Consider the following 13,057-nt stretch of genomic DNA (forward strand, 5'->3'; position numbering starts at 1 on the left):
ATTTTTTACATTTCGTTTCCTTTTCTTGTTTATTTAAATTAAACAAAAAGACCTTGACAAATAATTGACTATGTACTAGTTTGTACATAAAAATAATCATAATGCGTTCTTTCTGCCAAGTGTAATTTAAAACAGTTGATGCTTTTATGTTCCCTTATTTAATTTAATTTATTATTTAAATCGGGAAAAAAAATTTCTTTGAAANTATATATATATATATTACTAAGCACTATTATAGTACTTAGTTAGAATTATTACTTAGTTTAAAAGCTTTATTGTGAAGCTTGTCCGCGTGAATTGTGTTAAAAAAATATATACATGAAACAAATTATTTAAACACGTCACTTTATCTCAGTTTTTACGGATGGAATGCATACAAATTTCTTTTTTATTTAATATTTTTTTTTAAAAACTTAATACGCTGGATATCTAACTTTAAAAACATCTAAAGCAGAATAGTCTTTATACAATAAATTATCAATTAAAGCTGAGTAACTTATGCGTTTAAGTGATAAAGTTATTTAATATTCTGCATACGTCCTTATAATTATTCTAACGTCGGAAAAAAAAGGCTATGATCCTGGTTGCAGAAACCCTCTAACACTGCAGCAGGAGCTGCAGATTATAAGAACATTTACAGATCATTTTTCATGTAAACTTTTTTAGAAAGCAAACAACAAAACGTGAGAAAATTGGTGAAACATCTTTTTAAAACATTTCTGAACTTATTTCTAGTAAAAAATAAACAGAATTGAAAGAACACCAACAAAAAATGTGAAAAATAATTTTTCTGTTCTTTGATTGCAGGCTTAACTGTACAGTAATTTCATTTTTTTAGTATCATTGTATAAAATTCTTAAATTTAAACAACAAAAAGTAATGTATAACACACACTTTTAAAGATCTAATACCTACAATAACAATCTCTGACAGATTCTTAGAGGAGAAATTTTGGTAGAGATAGCTAGTCTATTATTCAGGCTCTGAAAACTTCTTCAAAGATAAACAGATAGGAGGATTGTCTTTATGGCAAAAAATTTCTACCTGACGGTCGCATCGTGCGAGAAAATTTTAAAGAGTACCTGAAGATTTTCTCTATCTTTTTGTTATTTCGAATGTTTTCCTAATTTTATTAGCGATTGTAAAATATAAGTTTTCGAGTCTAGATACATTTTAAAATGCGCACTACTTTTAATCATTTACTTTTAATTGCTTAATCATAAAAATACCAAGATATCGTTTAAAATTAGATAAATATGATTTTATCTAACAATAGTATAAAAAAGTATTTGTATGAATATTAAAATAATAAAAATTACATTAAAATTTCCTTCCTATTTTCAAAATGGAAAATAAAATATATATGATAATAATAAACTGTCACACCTCCGCCAAACTGGGGGCGCAATATTATAAATTTAAACAAACGCAGTCATGTAAATTTAGTTTAGTCAGTCAATGTTCTTCCTAAATAATAAATACAAAATTTTATAAATAAATATCCATATCCAAATAATTTTTCCTAAAGATTAAACTAATTTTCTAAATAAAATAAAAAATAATTTTCTGATAATTATAATTTCTTATAAATTTTATGTATTGAGGAAACTTATTAAAATATTAGTTTTTTGGATCAAAAATAACAAACATTACATGTAAGTACAAATTAAAGTTTCCAATTAAATTCGCTTTGAAATTATTAGCAAAAACATTTCATTTAAGTATCAAAATTAATAAATTATTGAATGATTTGCCTATTTTTGTAATAAACACTAATTTTAGTGTGAAAATAAAGCGTGATTTTTTTACAAAATATTGGCGGGAAAATAATGTGCCAAATCCAATGCACGTGCTTTGTCGAAAAATCAATAAAAAGTTTTATGCCACAATAAAAATTAATAGAAATGAAATTGCCTAGAAATGTTAACATTATAATTTAAATGAAATATAAAAAAAAAATTACTAGCAAACAAACAAACAAAACAGAATTCAATCCAAAACGGAATCTGCAGTTGTAGATGATAGGAGGCTTAGCACACAATATAAGAACACTTGACACAACAGCGCGCACAAGTAAACCGAAAAGTTCCGAAACAGCTGGACTAGTGTGAAACAAAAGGAAGAAACGGAACGGCTGTCTACCGTAACCTCGTAGGGTTTCACTTTTTTCCAGGTGTCACGGAACTCTTCGCTCCACTTATTCACACATTTGTTGTATACTAAGAATAGAATTTTTGTTTGGCATCGCTGAATTTTTCGAAGATTTGAAGAAAAAAATCAACCTTTTGAGTTGCAAACCCTAGAAGACAATAGTGGAGCCTCTAGAAGAATGGAGCAACAGTTATTAAATCTGAAATAATAAAAAGTATTATAACCACATTCATTTATTTTCTATGGTTAAATAGAAATTAACACTGCCTATTGGACTAAAATGTTTGAATTTAATAACACTGTAGGTTAAAACAGTTCCCATTGATCAGATATGAAACTATGAAAGTTTTAAATTTTAATACAAATGCAACTCCCTACTTTGACAGTTTAAAAACTAAACGTGGAGACAAAATTAAGCCATAAACTTGCTATAATTTAAAAATCCTATTTTTACAAGACTCAAAAGTTTTAGTTGCTTGAAAAAACGTAAGTTGAACAACTTCTGCAGATTTTGAATACTTTGGAGAGTTGACAGGCAAAATTAAATATTTGAAATGATTTATGGCCATTTCTCAGATGCCCTGGACCAACCATATTTGAAAAACTTTAACGATACAAAACAAGTTATTCCATAAATTACTTATTTCACTCAGATTTATCACACCAACATTTACAATTTGCATTCACTCAAATTACAAGTTATGCATAGAGATTCACGAGACAAATTATATCGAAAAAAAATTCCTATGCTACGTATTACTCTAATTTTAGATTAATAGCACTTCTTACCGAAAAATTAAATCTTAAAATTTATCTTACCTGTTGCTAAATATCTTTAAATACTTGTTCTGATGCTTAAAGTTTCTTTTAATCTTGCATTAGGTCTCATGAAGACAGGATAAATCTTTTGTGGTACAATTCCAGGTCTCTGCAAAGTTCAGTCTCATAAATTTAAGGTAGTTTCTGAATGCTATAACAAATAAAGTATTGAAACACTAAAGTATATAACTAAATTTTAAAAGAATAAAACTTATCTTACCTGTTTCGAAACACGTAAGTAGTCAGCTGTTTTGCTTCAAGGAAAGATTCAATCTAGAATTTCGCCTTAGGAGCACATTCCTGTAGTAGAATTTCGTATGAGAGTCTTTTTCCAAAAAGGAATTCACCAGTACTTTAACTTACGACAGGCAAAACTTCGATGTTAGAAGTGTAAGTTCAAGCAGAATTAAAGTCCATTTCAGGGAATTATAGGTAGTTCTGCAATGTACAAATAAATTTTTAGACTTCAAAAACAAATTCAGCTTTCAGCGAGTAATATTTTTAGAAAAGAAAGTTAATAATTAAACTTTGAAACATTAGACAAAAGTAAACAAAACAAAATTCTAAAGAATGCAATCTTAAATTTTCCACATAAATCTGTAGCAATTTATAAAATTGTCACTAAATATTTAGCCAAGTAAAATTCATCGTGAAAACAAGAGATATCTCTTCAGATAAATTACAAAGAATTTGATGTTAACATAGACTAGCAAACCTTTGGTTAGTAGCAAGTACACAGCATTTTGTATTATTAACTTATGCGAATGAGTTACATGAGTAAGCGATTTAAGCCCTCGTTACTTATACATATAAACATTAATTGCCTTGTCCCTCACAAATACCGTTTTAAGTCTTTGTAATTAAATTTAAAAGTGATCGTTTATTAAAATTTTATAATTAACGCTACATACGAAACATTCGCTAAAGACTAGGTCTTGAAACAAAACGTTACTAGAAATTACAAAGGAAAACATAAGTTTAATACTCATATAGTCATTTGTTTTAATGTAAAAAATGTGTTCTTTGTAAATTTATTATTATAAATAATGTGCCTGACCTATCATTACTAATTGATAATTTAATTTATAAGAGATGTTTTTAGGTATTTAGTATCTCGTTATAAGCCATTTTATTTATACGGCAAACAAAAAGTTTATTTTTATATTTATAAAAAATAATAATTTCTTTCTTTTTAATTTTCTTACTTACAAAAAATAAATAAATAATAAACAATTATTATTTATTAATAAAGGAAAAGCCTTGCATGCAATTATGAATTTTTTTTCGAACGTGAAATAATTATGTCATTTATATAAGGTGTGCTTACGTAAGTAGTATATAATTCATGATCATTTTTAAAACCAAAAATTTATAAAGAATATTTTTTTCTTTATTATTATAAAAAAGGATATGTCTTATATACTATACAAAACTTATTATTTCATTTACAACTATATTTATTTATAAATTTTTTTTTGGGGGGGGGGAGGGGTCTAAAGTTAAATTTTTAATTTTGATACTACAAATAACCAAACAATTTGTTTATAAGGTAGGACCATTATAAACAAGCAGAGAAATGTCATTTTCTCATGTAAACTATGTTTATTAAATAGCTATTTCATATATAACTTTCTAATTTGCTGAATTTCATAAGTTATCTTTAATTTTCTCTTGTTACCAAACTTTTATACAAATAGTATCTAAATTTTTTCTAAACATTTTATTTTAGTTGTCATTATCAATTCAAACAATATAATAGATATGTTTTGTTTTTTTCTTAAACTGATGAACCCTACCACTTAACAAATTTTTATAAGATATTTTCTTCTACGTAAAATAAATATTTTTCTCTATATTGAATGAAACATCAACTCCATGTTCAAACTTAATGTTATTTCACGCACTTAAATTAAGCATAAAATTTACGAAACATTATGAAAAATGCATTAAAAATCATAAATGTATGCTTTTTTGGGTGCAGAGAGAAATTTAAATTTATTGGATCAATGACACAATAACTCTCGATTTTCGCTTTCTAAAATTTGTTAATGATTCAATACCCCTTTCCTTTTTTTCCCCCTCTTATTTTCCTCGGTGTTTAAAAGGCAAATCATTGAAGAAAAAAATTTCAACTTAAGTTTTATAAAAAAACATAAACCATTGTTCTTTTTATAAAATTATTGTTGATTACAATATCATGCCGAGTTTTTTTTTCTTTCAGAGTCACACTGCTTTTTCTTTTTTTCTTTCTTTCTACATTTATTTAGTCCCGCAGTAGACTGATTGTTAAGACACGGTTCGCAGCAGATCACCGAAGTCAAGCATCACTGGCTGCGATCAGTGTGCGGGTGGGTGACCACTTGGATTAGTCTGCGTAGGGACCGAGGGTGTGCGGTATGGGTCCTTGTTAAACTGTTCTACCGCGAAGTGTTCGACTTCACGTGCAGGTCGTCGGGCTACCGAAGCGGGGGGACCATCCCCTCAGCAGACCATCAAAATTGTGATGGCATGTCTTCGGATCATCGTCAGGGATGCTACCTAGACCGTCGGCAATAGTCCATTGTGCAGCTCTAGTGCGACGTAAATGAACTGCAACAACAACTACATTTATTTCCGTTATTATTTCTGACAAAATTATTCCAAAACTATTCTATGACAAACAGTTGTAGTATTTCAGATTTGCTTACTTTTAAATTTTTGAAAAATATCTTCGTTTCCGCGTAACTTACGTCGGTAAAATTTTTCAGCATCATTAAAATTAAGAAAAAATAAAAATAAATTTTAAAAGGTCTAAAAACAGACAAATGTACAGTATTAAATTTATCACCTTATAGTATTGCAAATCCTATAATATTATTCCATTAAACTTATGAGAAGATATCTAGAACAGATTTAAAGTTATTAAGTACTCTCACATTTTAATAAAGTTGAGACTTTCTTTTCTCACATTTTTTAATACTTTAATGGTATAAGAACTGCCGAATTATATTCTATCATTGAAAATTTGTTAAGAACAAAAAACATTGAAAGAATGATTTTTTTTTCTTCGTAAAATTCAAGAAAGCATAGCAAGAGAACTCTTAAACGGGTGCTATTTTGCCATCTGCCCAGAGTGCTGAAAAGGTGACTCAATGAAGTTGTATGAATTCTTCCGTGAACTGACTCGACACAGTCTAACTTGAATCAAGTCTGGTTGGTCTATGATTAGGCATCTCTTTTCCCGTCTTAAATTGCAGCAGCAAAGTATAATGATGATAAATGCTAAAGTATTTTAATTATTTGATGAATTCAAACCACTTTTAATAAGCTACATTTTTTAAATTAAACTTCCAAAATTTGCACAATTCGCGAATTCAGAGTGGATATTTTTTCCGTCTATTTGCACAACCCACTAATTTCATGATTTCATTTCGGTTTTTCTGTGACAGGGTTCGCACGGACCTGGAAGAAATAATTGGTATCAGTTTTGTTATAAAGAAACTGAAAATCTCTTAATATTAGCTTCCAGTATGGAAATAAAATTTCCTATCTGCTACTTTCAGATCTATATATTTACTTGGAGAAAATAAAATATTCTGGTAGCTACAAATATAAATATTGCTACCACTTTTTAATTTTTTCTTAGAGCGTATAAAAAAAGTGCGACGTTTAATTTTTTTTTTCAGATCTGGATTAAAAGATGACGTACATATTTCTGCGAAGTAAATATAAGCATGTTCTGCAACTTTTTGCGCACTCCTTTCTAAGTGAAGCATTTTGCGCAACAGTGTGCGTGATTTGTTGGAAAAAAAAGAAATTAGCTAAGAAATTCACAAAAAAACAAGAATTTAAAAACTTAACTTCTAATAAATGTTTCGTGTCTACATAATTTTATTAGTATACACGTTTTACATTTGCATTTCATAAATAAATTATCATTAAACAAGAATAATTATCACAATTTTGCTGATATATGATTAATCTTCAATTTAAATTTCGTTCAATTTTTATGATCGAATTCTATATTGAAAAAAACTCTTTCACAAAATTTTTTTTTGTAAATTTAAACTAAATATATGTAATAAAAAATACGAATTTTTTAGACCCATTGGTAAAAAAAAAAAGAAAGCAGAGAGAGGGCTAAATACTTAAATCAAACAAAAAATAATAACTATTAATAGCTTGATTACATTTTTGAAAACATATTGAAAGCTAGTGAAAAAAAAAAATGCCAAGAAAAAATGACAACTTTTCAAATTACCTCGAATAACAAGATAGCAGCACTTGATAAAAAAAATTGTATAGTTAAATTAACTCTTCAAAAAACCTCCACCAAGTTCATTAGTCCTTCGTGACGCCATCTATTGAGACACATACAAAACTGCGAAATTTGTATGAAAACAATTATTTGTTTAAAATTCAGTTTTTTAAATAAAGACTATCAGAATAGGAAAGTTATATGAAAGGATCAAAATTCGAAAAAATTATTAGAAAAAAAAAAAGCTATTAAGTTAAAAGGAATTTGAAAGAAAAAAAAATTAATATGCATTTTAACATAAATGGAGATTCGGGCATTTAGACCTCAGATATTTTTTAAATTGCATTTTTTATAATTTTAACAACCTTTTAACTCTGGAAGTTTTTTTTATAGTAGGCATAAAATTCTGGGAGGTATACAGGCGGACGGAAGTGGGGCTTTGCATAGGACACGTGCATAAGATTTTAATGCGTGAAACTACCCACATTAGTAAAAGTGCCGAAACCTACAATTCTAAAAATAGTTGAAACACTTAAAACTCCAAATTTAACTATATTAATGGGACAATTTTTGGATCTTTTTTTATTTTTTATTAACTAATACGAATTAAAATTTAGTTTTAAATATTTATTACCTGTACCACAACAAAAAACGTTCTACTAGGATGAAGTTTTAAGAACAATATCAATTGAAAACCAACAATTTATTACATTTTTAAGGTTAGATTACTTAATTGTAAGACATATAATTATAGACAGATTTATGGCAAAAGCAGAATAATGTTTGTAAAACTTAGTATTTATAATAATTCTAAATTTCTAATTAGACATTACTTTTTTTAAAAAAAATGTATTTTAAAGACGAGATTCTTAGTTAATAATGATAATTTAATCATTATTTTAAAAAATTTTCATCATTATAGTTTTATACCAATTTCTTAAGAGTTTAAGCATTGTTCGTGCGAAATTAAACTTTAATTGCGAGTTTTGGAAAGCTTAAGATAGAAAAGTTTTTTAAACACTATTTTGAATTCCTATTATTTTTTAATAAATATTTAAAGTTTAAAGACATGAATTCACATTTAAAAATAGTTATATTTTAAGTTGTTAATTTTGTAATACAGCTAATTAATAATTTCTATAACTTTTTACACTACCCAAATGAAACTTCTAAGTAATCTAGCTTTAACACGGGATGAAGGTTTTCCCTGTGGACACTTCAAAAGCTGTTTTTTAAAAATAAAAAAAATGCCAACTCTGATTTAGGAAATGTGCCAGGGTTCACATAAATCGTCTTAGGTCCCGCGAAGGAAGATTCAGGGGCTAAGATTTGAAAATAAAAATTTACAAATAACTTCTCTTAAATATTGGTACATAATTTTTTTTTTTAAGTTTAAATTAAAAAGTATAGCTGCAATCATGCAATCATATTTATTTTGTGCTATTTTAGAAAGCATTTTATAATAATAGGAATTTTTAGGTGCTAGTATCTTTTATTATTATTTTCCAAGGAAAATGCGCTTATGAACTAATTAAGTACTCTACTACTCCCTTTGTACATTCAGTATGAGCAAAACAATATAAATTTAGTATTATGTTCAAGAACAGCCATGGAGTGAGACATTTGACTTAATATTCAGAAAACTTTTAAATTAAATTGAGCTTTTCTATTTATTTTTGCGAAATCACAGCATAATGTAGTTCGGTAAAAATTATTAATAAGAGAATTACGATTTTTGGCCGTCATGCATTTTTATGTCTGAAGATGGTTAAATTTTCGAATTAGTTTTGGAGTAATTAAAATAGCGTATTTTCCTTAAATTTAAAATTCCTAGAATTTTTCTACGTAAAAGGAAAATTAATCGACAACAAAATTAGCCTCCTGATTACACAAAGAGTGAAATTTATAAGATAATAAAAAAAGAATTATGAGCAGATATTTTTTACTTTTGAAAATTGGCACTAACATTTATTTTGCTAACATTTTACAGCTATAAAAGTATAATTTTTTTGTAGTTTAGTACTCTTATTTCTAAAGTTAGAAAAAATTTTGTCCTCTCTTTAAAAAAATTTTTTTAACAATTCTTAAATTAGTTTTTCATGGCTTATTTTGAGGAAATAAATTTAAATCCTGCAAGAATGACAGTACTAGTATTTTCTCCCGGTTTTTGGAAGATAAACGTGATCATACTGTCTGTTGTTTCTAATAACACATGGACAAGAAAGCTCGCCAGCCATTGATATTTTGCAAATTAAGACAGGAAGGAGAGACAGAAGAGTCAGGCAATGGTGAAAGTACGTTTTAGCTAAACGTTCAACGTACGCGATTAGAAATCTTTGTATTAGTATGCTATTTCTCGAATATGATGATTTGAACAAACTGGTTATATCAATTTACATATAAAAAAAAATTTTTTTTTTAGGTACATTTTTACTTACATAATACTTTTATACATGTTTTCAATTATATTTAAAGTAGTTGATGTAAGATATAAATAACTTAACCTGTGCATGATCGATTAGGTAAAACTTTCTTAAATATAACTTTCAGTGAAGCATTTGATTTAGCTCATTAATTTTCGCACCAGTTATATCAAATTTCATCAGTACTAATAATATTGAAATAATTTTTGCACACACACAAAATTTCATCAGTACTAATAATATTGAAATAATTTTCGCACACACACATGTAGGATTTTCTTACATTTATAAAAATGACACATTCCGAAAAAAGGGCGAAAATTTAGAGTTTATCATTTCATTAATTTAATTAGAAATTATAAGCAGTCAAAAAAATTTCATTTCCATATGTAATGCAAATTTCACAGTAATAGCTACCAAAATAAAATGAAAAGGAACTATCAAATTAAATTTTCAAATATTTCATTCTTAAGGCAAGTAAAATTTTTTAAAAATAATATTACAGATTTGTTGTTGTTTTGTTCACTGCATGGTATGGTAGCGAACTTTTATTCTTTCTGATCAAGATTTAAAATGCTGTTGATTGACCATGAACCACTTGCTAAATGTTGGTTACTTGACCACCTGTACTGCAAGAAATTCATAGATGTGTGCACTAAAATAATTAACTGCAACTCATTGCCAGTTGTTAAGTTTTGATGCCAGATAGAAATCTCAGCAATCTTTTGAAATTCTATAATACAAGCCACAACCAGTTTTCTTTTTTTTTTGTGAAAATTGCCTGTGGGTGATACAGGAAGCTGTTGGCAATTTTGTGACAAAAGCATTTTGACCTGTTTCCAATGTTAAAGAAAAAAAAAAGCCATGTGTAAAAGATAATTTATTATTTTATAAATAATATTTTTGAAAAACACTCAAATTCACTTTTTCAGTTTTCTTGTGAGCACTCTCACTATATATTTTAACAAAATTCATTTTTGTAAAATTTTGTAGCCATGCATTGCTTTCTTTGAATTCTATGTGCCCAAATTCTTTAACAAAATTGTTTTTTTTTTTCTTCTCTTCTCTTGATATTTTCATTTGAACCCAAGTTCTGGATTTTACATTGAGTAATCTGCATCACTTTGAAACTTTTGCTTCCTTGATCATCTCTACTTTGCATAATTATGTTTGCCAATTTTTTCCAACTCCAAGAAAATATTTCATGAAAGAGAAGGTAAATAAGAAATAAATTTGCCTAAAAGAGATATTTTTCCTAATAAACAAATAGAAAATGCTTAGGTAATTAAAATTTTTTTTTGTTAATTTGAAAAATCCATGATTTTTAAGCCCACTTAAGCAATGGTAGGCTTTATATAATTAGTTACAAAATAATATAACCAGCAGTGTTCTCACGGGCTTCTGAAAAATCTAGGCAACTCGCTAATCTGCATAAAAAGATATTAGCTAAGCCAAGAGAAAAATATTAGCCAAGAGAAAATTATTTTAAGCTAAATAAGTTCCCTCTGCAGTTACTAATCTAATTTCAGCTGAGGGCTATAGAAACTATCAAAATAATTGTACCTACACTAAAACTTTTGTAAGGTCAAGAAAGGAAAATAAATTACTCTTCGTAAAATATGGTTCGTAACATTAAAGTAGTTGAGAGAATTTCTGAAAAGGAAAAAAAGATAATTTCCAGATCTCACAATTTTGCAAATACAGTCGTTCATTTTATTGTCAAATAAAATTTTTTTTTGAAATTTGCCACATTGCCATGCAGCAGTGAGAACCCTGATATTAAGCAATAATATAATAGCATAACAAGAATTTAAAAAATAAATCAAAATTAATTTCATTAATTAGAAACAATTATTTTAGTAAATAATGAAATAAACTAATTTTAATTCATTTAAATATAAATATAGAGTATCGACAGAAGAAATAAAATTTTTAAATATAACACAGTTGTTACAAACTGGAAAAAGGCAATTAGTAGTAGCTCAAGTTTAAAACAACTGAAAATGTTTCAATTTAGCTTCCCCTTGAACATTATAAAAACATATCTAAGGTTTTTTGAACACATTTATATTTTTTTTTTTGAATTTAAAAATATTGTTTAATTTGAACAGCATAAAACATCCTTTTCAATATTTCTACAACTTAAAAAAAATCCAGATTCTAGTAGCCCTGTATAATTACTTCATAATATTGGTGATGTTACACCCTTTGTAATTTCTAAATATTGTAATTTAAAAACATGATGGATATCTTTCTTAGCTTTAAATTGATTTATTGGAAAGTTTAAAATTATAAGAGCATAGCTAAACAGCACATGTATTCCGCATTTATGTATTCTAGCAAATTTTTGTCTTAAGATACAAATTATAATTAGTTTGTTAAACATTTGGGGGATATCAAAAGAGAGACAATTAATTGAAATTTTATTAATTTTTCAATGAAATATGGGTAAAAGCACTATAATTGATGATGATATACTATTTACATATAAAAAATAAAAAAAATGTTAAAAAATAAAACCAAAAATTCTGAATATAAATCAGTAGGGATAAAATATATTTTAGTTCCATTTTATAAAAATAATTTTTAGCTCATAAATCTGTGCGCATCATATTTATAAAATTCATTTTAGGTTTTTATCATGCCTCAACTGCATATTTCCTGCTTTTAAAAACTAGCTGTCTCTAAACTAAGGAAGATTTAAAAGCAAAATTTGGCTTGTAATTAAACTGTGATATCAATGAGTAAATAAAGTTTATTTCATATTACTATGTCTAGTTTTATTCCTTTGAACTTAGGAATTTATCTTTTAAGCTACATTTTTATAAATTTAGGAATGTTCTTCAAATTATTATATATATATTTGTAAAAAAAGTACAGCGAACTAAGTCTAAGTTTTTTTTTGGTAATAGTAAAAATCTAATTAATTATGATGGGCAAGAATGAAAAGTGATTTATGCAACACAGTAGATTTAAATGTTAAAATGGAATCTTTCAAAGTGTAAACACATATTTAGTAGTATTAGCGAAATCTAGTATAGTAATTCCATCACTATCTGTGATGTGTGTACCAGACAGAAATAAAACATATTTTCTTATTTCTTTTGAAAATATGCAACCAAAATTTATAATATAATTCTAATTTACACCTTCTTTGCTTTTAAAAAACCTATTGGAACGATATTCGACAATATTTTTGTAAAATTAATGAAACTAAACTTTGCATTTTCACTGCCAATCTTGCATCAGTACATGATATTACTATACTAATGTTCAGGTTCTAGCTTAAGATTCGAAAGCAAACCTGTCATTATATTTTATACATATATTTAATCTAGAATAATATTTGTATCATCATCAAGAAAAAAAAAAATTCTTGTTAAATTGTAGATTTTAATGTAATGCTAAACTCAGGAAACACATAACA

The 13,057-nt window shown here is 26.8% G+C and overlaps 1 long non-coding RNA gene across 1 annotated transcript; it reads right to left on the reverse strand.

The window, feature by feature from the left end:
* Positions 1-770: 770 nt before the first annotated feature.
* Positions 771-3,420, reverse strand: LOC139427068 (uncharacterized). The gene is made up of 3 exons (XR_011638230.1): positions 3,191-3,420; positions 2,971-3,121; positions 771-2,350 (listed from the first exon to the last, which is right to left on the reverse strand). It is a non-coding gene; the product is annotated as an uncharacterized lncRNA (long non-coding RNA).
* Between the last annotated feature and the right edge of the window lie 9,637 nt (positions 3,421-13,057).

This window comes from Parasteatoda tepidariorum, chromosome X1 (assembly GCF_043381705.1).
Source record: "Parasteatoda tepidariorum isolate YZ-2023 chromosome X1, CAS_Ptep_4.0, whole genome shotgun sequence".
NCBI classification, from domain to species: Eukaryota; Metazoa; Arthropoda; class Arachnida; order Araneae; family Theridiidae; genus Parasteatoda; species Parasteatoda tepidariorum.